The sequence below is a fragment of the Diceros bicornis genome, chromosome 12, assembly GCF_020826845.1.
Source record: "Diceros bicornis minor isolate mBicDic1 chromosome 12, mDicBic1.mat.cur, whole genome shotgun sequence".
NCBI lineage: Eukaryota > Metazoa > Chordata > Mammalia > Perissodactyla > Rhinocerotidae > Diceros > Diceros bicornis.
In genome coordinates, this window is record NC_080751.1 from 7,466,786 (window position 1) to 7,473,794 (window position 7,009).

At 36.9% G+C, this 7,009-nt stretch overlaps 1 pseudogene; it reads left to right on the forward strand.

The window, feature by feature from the left end:
* The first annotated feature begins 5,006 nt into the window (after positions 1 to 5,006).
* On the forward strand, positions 5,007 to 6,539 carry LOC131412265 (cell growth-regulating nucleolar protein-like; annotated as a pseudogene).
* The last annotated feature ends 470 nt before the right edge of the window (positions 6,540 to 7,009 follow it).

The window sequence follows — 7,009 nt, forward strand, 5'->3', positions numbered from 1 at the left end:
TTACCCAAGATCACACAGAATGGGAAGAGCGATGCTAGACTTGCAGTCAACTCTGTTTTGTATCAAAGCCATGCTCTCTTGATGTTTAAGAAAATGAATAACAAAGAAGTGGGTTGGCTGGAGTAGTCATGTATTTAAGACTTTAAAAAATAAGAAGTTTTCAGAAACAAAGATGATAGGAAGAATAGAAAGCTTTTTGCATCTAGAAAGAATGTAATATACATAACTAGAACAGACTCATAAATTCCAGAAATCCCTCTTTTTCTCAGGATCACACTCATTTAATCTTTCCTTCATCCTTTCTGTTTTCAAAAATTATGTAGTTATGCTTAGTTAAACATCAATAAAAATAACTAAATTTGAGCATTTGATAAGCCCCGCCACTTATCAGATAATGTGCTAGGTGCCTTACAAAGCACACTGTCTCATTAAATCTTCATTGTGAGTTATATCATAGTATCCCAGAGTCTCAAAAAGTTGCCAGGATAAAGGAAATCTAAATCTTGTGAGAACAAATCTCTTTCTCCTCCTCGATGGAAGGGAAAATCAGGTGATCGTCTTCTCTCAAGAAGCTATTTGGCTCCCTCAGATTAGCATTATAGCAGGGAGCACCAGAAAACGAAATGCCCACCAAAGCCTCACCAGCTTTAGAGACCCAAGAAATCGGTCCATTCCTGCTGCACGGCCGCTTTGTCCATGAGCTAATTTAACAAGCCTGGGAATGCTGGAAAATGAAGCTGAGAAAAATCCGTCAGGTCACTGAAAACCTTGTCCACAGTGTGAGGCTTTTGATAAGCACTGCATACACGTCATGTATAGCCTCATGTTCTGCACCATACTGAGATGTTCACTTATGTATTTCTTTATCAAATGTCCTTATGGCCAATTCTCTAGTATTTTTTTCCAATTATTTGACCATTTAGACAAAATGTTAGATACCGCCCTTGTATTAGAGTAAATCTTCATTACAGAACATCTCTTGTACCGGGCAGAATGGACAAAAAGTTATTCTGCTCACTGAAAAAATTTCCTTTCTCCTTTGCCTATAAGTAAGATTCACTTCTGAGTGAGACTTTCGTGTCACTTTAATCAGTCTGAAGCTGTTGCCAATATCTGATCCAATGCTATCTTTAAACTGGGCTTGTTTTGTTTTTCTACCTTAGTTAACTGGTAATAGAAAATTCCCTGTGAGGCTACCAGCATTTCAAGCTTCAAGAACTCTTTAAAACCTTTTCTTAAGGATCATAATGATTGTATCAGCAATTTATGTAGCAAGACCTTAGTCTCTGTGCCAACCTTGTGGATATTTTGTGGGCTAGTGCAGGGGTACTGACATATTAATGCATTCAGCTTTATTATCTTGTGATTTATCCCTCTTTAATCTCCTTTTAATAGGCCACTATTTTATCTGGATTTGCATTAACTTACCTTGCACACTGATAGAAGCTCAGTTGCATGAATGAACATGGACAGTGGTACACACGCATATAACTTCCAATTCAAGCTGAGCTAAAATGCATACTCCCTCCTCCTTCAGAAAACACCCTAAAATCCATAAAACACCCTAAATCCATAAGATACCGTAAATTCTACTCTATACATACAATCCCAGTGAATTATGAATTTTCATGAATTGCTACAGTTCTTTTCTTGAGCAATGCTTCTCGCATTTGACAGTGTAGGACAAACTAGGATGCAAGTCTAATTACAGATATAGTAGTAAGTAATAGGGAAATGAGGGATATCTTTAGGTACCTATTACTAAGGCATTCCCACAGGTGAGGGGACTGCAACATTTTTAACAGAAAATGAGCAGAGAACGAAGGATTAAATTCTTCATATTGGAAGGGAATGACAGAAGAGGATTTTCAGGTATCAGGGACCTCCAGATCCTTCCAGATAACACTATTTTAACATTTTAGTATTATTCTTTCCTTATTGATTTACATTAATGTCTCTTCACACAAAGACCAGAAAAAGCTGAGAATACAGTTGACACTGCAATTCAGCAACCTGTAGAAAGAAATCCTAAGTTTGGTTTTTGGCCATTACAACTGCCTCGTTGTAAGGAGAGAATTATTTCAATATAGTTGTACATACTCCTTGAGTTTCAGTTTGCAGCTTGAGGAGAGAATTTAAGGATTTGAGCTGGGCTATTCTTTGACTTTGAATTTCCCCAGGCATTCAGTCATGACTATCCTACCGTGTGGCATTTGAACTCCTCCTGCTCTTCACAATAATCTTTGGGAGAAGTTGTGTAGTAGTCAAGAGCACCTTCTGCCATGGAATAACTTACTTATTGGTTTACCTCTATGTGCCATGCCCTGTGAAGCCTCATGCCAGATTATAAACACAGTTTTCTTCCCTATTATAAATTAATTTCTTTGAGGCTCTAGATCCAATCCTCTAGTTTGATGTTGTCTATCAGAATTCTTTAGATGCAATTAAGGTGGTCTGATTCTAGTTATATAAGCAGAAGGATAGTTGTTGGAGGAAAAGCTAGAAATCAGACTTGGAAATTGGTAGTTATCAATGCAACTCAGATGTGCTTGGATCTGTTACAATCATAGAGCAGGACAGCATCATGGGGGATTTAGCTGCAAGAACTGAATGGGCTCCAAATATTTAGGTATCATTGCTCATTTCCTTATTATTCATTTTTCAGGAAAAGAAGACTCAATTGTCTAACTTAGGTTTTACATTTACTCTTTGGCTAGGGTAGCACAGAGCTTCATTACACTGAATTCTGTGGGAAAAGAGTTAAATCACCAAAAGGATGTCAAGGGGATTTCAGAAAGTGAAAATATATGCCAGATGTGTGGGTTAAATTAGGTTTAAATATTTGTATTTTGGGAATCCATTTCATTGCTCAGCGTTATGTAGGTCTAAATAGCCACAAAACCGAAATATGGCTCAAATGACCTCATTTGTCTAACACAGGCAGAGCCTCAATTCTCACCTTTCCCAGATGGAAGATGCTTATACGATCCTGGTTTTATGAACCTCATCTTAAAGTTATACAGGCTCAGAGGACAGAATCCATATTACATTCACTTCTTTTCTCTCCCACAGTGCTTTGCCTATAGTAGAGGCTTTATAAATATTTATTGAATTGAAACACACAAATAAAAGTTTAAGCTAGTGATTGTGTATGGTTTCTTATTTGGAGTCTTTTTCCAAAATATTGGAAATGTTGTTTTAGATTACTTGAGGCATGTTTTTCAGATAACAATACAATAACTGACTTAATAACATTCAGGACTTTTTAAAAACAAATTAGAAAAATATGGTATTATTTTGAAATCATGGATCAAAATTTGTTTATATGACTCTATCACTTGAACATATTTTCTCACATAGATCATTATTATGGGCTCACTTTTATTCTTCATTAACTCCTATATTCAACAAAGCCACAATCACATGCCCAAGATTACATTTCTACATAGTAATTTTGTCAGGCATTTCAACTGTTTTCTAAAAAGTTAGTCATCATCATAAAGTATGTCTCTTCTATGAGACTTTGGGCGATAGGAACCTATAGCTTGGATTTTATAAACGTCATACAATTTTCCCCCCCTCTCTGAACACAGAGTAAATAAAATTTTTTTTAGGAGAGATAAGTCCAGGGTGAGTTGTATTTTGATTGAGTTAAGTAAAATGACATTTGTACTTGTCAAGAGTTATAATTGGAATGCTTAGAAGTTTGCACTCTCGTAATCAGCAAATAAATTTGGGATCTTTTTGTTTACCTAGAGACTCTCACATTTTCAAGGGCACAAAAAGACCTAAGTTCAAAGATTCAATGTAGGAACTGGGGCCTCTTTTTGCCTATAGACCCCACAGAACCAAGTCTCATGCATGGATATTGACAGTCTTCATTTGGTTATGAATTCCACTGGTGAGCTTCTCTATGAAGAAGCAAAGTCCCCTTCCAAAGCAAGAAATATTCAACTCTGGGCTAGTCTCCAATCAAATTGGGATGTATTTCCTTGTTTTTTCTCACACGTTGCATAGGCTCTCCTGAGATATTTAGCAAGAAGATTGTGATGGTTTTATTGCCCCAATTGACCCTTGCTCATTCCATTATCTCCCAAGATTCCTGTTTCTCTTCCATCATCACCCACCACTCTGCCCATTGCTCCCTACACTTCTGTTAAACTGGTCTTCTTTTCATTTCTTAGACAAGCAGAGACTATTTCACCCACAGGACCACTTCCCGTGCTGTTTCCTCTGCTTGGAATATTCAGTTGAAAACTTACATATGTCTGGTTCCATCTCATAATGTGTTATAATCTCTATGCCATCTCCACAGAGAAGCCTTCCCTGACCACATTTTCTAATTTTGGCTTTCCAGGCAATATCCCATTACTCAATATCCCATATCCAATCAAATATACATATTTTGTTTGTTTGTTTACTTGATGCTCAGACAAACAGGAAAGTTTATTAACAATGGCCTTGCCTGTCCTCAGAACATACAGTATCACTTTTCACACAGTGGTATCAATAAAAACTAACTCTTATGGAATCCTTATTATGTTCTGGACTATTCTTAACACATAACTCATTTGATATTCAAAACAATCCCTCAAGTTAGTTAACTCACTTTCCTTTTTCTAGAAAGTCCTATCAGTTACCTCAGACACACAACTAAAAATCGCATCAAGGCAGTTAGGACCCAGACTCTGTGGTCTCAAACGCCGACTACCTTTCTTTAGTTGATGCTCAAAAATATTTATTGATGAATGAATGAACATAAAGTGTTTGAAAGACTGAACATAACCAAGATTTGCAACTCTCTTCTAAATATACAATAACGCATAAATATATACCATACATATGATTAATATCTGATTCTAGTTCAACTCAAAACTATATTATTACAGAAAGTTTCTTATCTGGTATGGTTTAATTTACAGTTGATTGGTTGGGAAATTTCAGTTAAAGTTCAGAATCATTAAATATGGATACAAATTTATGTTAAATTGTAACTTTAAACCCAAATGCATGCATTCAGTGCTGGGAAGCCTAGGAGGGAGGTGGCGGCTGCTCGAGGCGGGTAACGGCAATTTGACATGGTCTCTGCAGTGGGCTGAAACCATTGGCAGGTGCTGGCTGAAAGACAAGACTTAACTATGTAAATGTTAATATTTATTAACATAGAATATTTAATCATTTATGTAAAAAGGATATTTTTTACATGCAATGTATGTGGAGAGTCAGGCAAGAAAGTGCAAATGGAAAAGTATGTGGCTATTTGCAGAAATTGAGTGCCTTTCTTGCACTGACTGTGGTCGAGATTCCTGTGGGGGAGCTGTCTGGTGGAAGAGATGAGGTCCTGCTTAGAAAAGTCAGAGGCGACTGTGGAAGCGGAACTCCTCCTCCTGACCCTGGAAAGAAACACTTCCACTGAGGAGATGCAGGGTGGAGAAGCATTGACTATAAAAACCACACGAAACGCTCAAGCGAAGACCAGCAGTACAGTAGCAAAAGTTATGAAAGTAAAACGCACAGGAGTGATATTAAACAGCAGTCATGGATTAAGAAACAATTAATAAAAAGATCCAATGCAGCCACAAAGTGAGAAAACTTTTAGGATAAATTAGTGGTTTGACAACATTCCAAGGAAAAACGCAAAATTTCAGAAGTGGCAAAAGAACAGTTTAAAAGTTCATAAGGAATCTATTCTGCAACGGATGTGGAATATCCTTTTTTGAAGCTTCCAGCAATAGAACCTCTTTGCACCTTCATTTATGTGAAGGAATAAACTGAATGCACTTGCAGAGAAGACTTCCATATCATGTAGAGAAAGGAACCAGCAGTAAGGGGCAAGATAACAGTCACTCAACCAAGTGGCAAACCTGCATGCAGAAATCCCTGCCAATGCTTGATCCTCCAAAGCAAATGAAACCACAAAAGAGCACGCAGAGGTGAAGAAGAAGAAAAGAGAAAGGAAGGGAGAGTGGCAGAAGAATAGAAAAGAAAGAACTAAAATTAGAAAACTACGAAGAATACTGAGTAAATCAGTAGCCTAGAAAGCATCAAAAGGGACAGGAGGCTGGGCTTGAGGCTGAAGGTGGGAAACCCCAGGCCAGTGGCTCAGAAAGGATGAAAAGCAGGAGGAGAAGCCAGGGCAAAGGTGGAGGGAGAAATATAGGGAGGCGGGGTCATGAGGAACACACAATGGCAAAGAGACAAAAGCAGGTGCAGGAAAAAGAGAATGACATTAGGAAGCAGAAGCATATTCTAAGAAGAAAAGATGAAGTTCCCAGGCAACTCTGAAGTTGGAGAAATGGAAGATCGGGACGACCTATGAAAGGTAAATTCACCTGAGGGAACTTTTAAAGCAGATCTGAGACAGGGCCAAAGAATGAAACAGCAATCAAAAAGCTAAGGAAAAAAGTTTTATCTCAGTATTACGGAGTGATAAATGAACATCACAAATCCAAAGGGAACTTCTAATCATCTTTAACAAGAAAATCAGCAAAAACTCCACTTTTACATTATGAAAGTAAAAAGTCAAACTTTTGAAATGAACATTTTTGTATTTCAAAAATAAATCCAGTTTATTATTGATGTCTTCCTTTCACTATTGTTTATAAAACATGTTATGAATTATAATAACTAGAACTTTGCTTTCCAATGCTGTATTTTAAGATAAGAAAAATATATTTTTGGTAGCACTTTTATGAAAAAATAGAATATGTTATTTTCCAAACACACATGCGTGCACATTCATTGGCCTGTTTTTTGATGCAGGATCAAGGTTTTGGTTTGAGTACATGTCCTTTAGTTAGAAATCTCCATCATCTTTCTTGCGTAAATCACATCCAAAAATGAATCTATAGAATTTCAGTATCAAGTTCTTTAAAATGGAGAGAGAAATGAGAGCTGTTTGCAAAGTCATCTCTTTGCAAAACGCTTCTGCTATTTTTTCTATCTTTTTCTGCTTCCTAGTCCTCACTTAATTAGCAAATTTTTAGTGACTTGCCTGTCTTGAATTTGA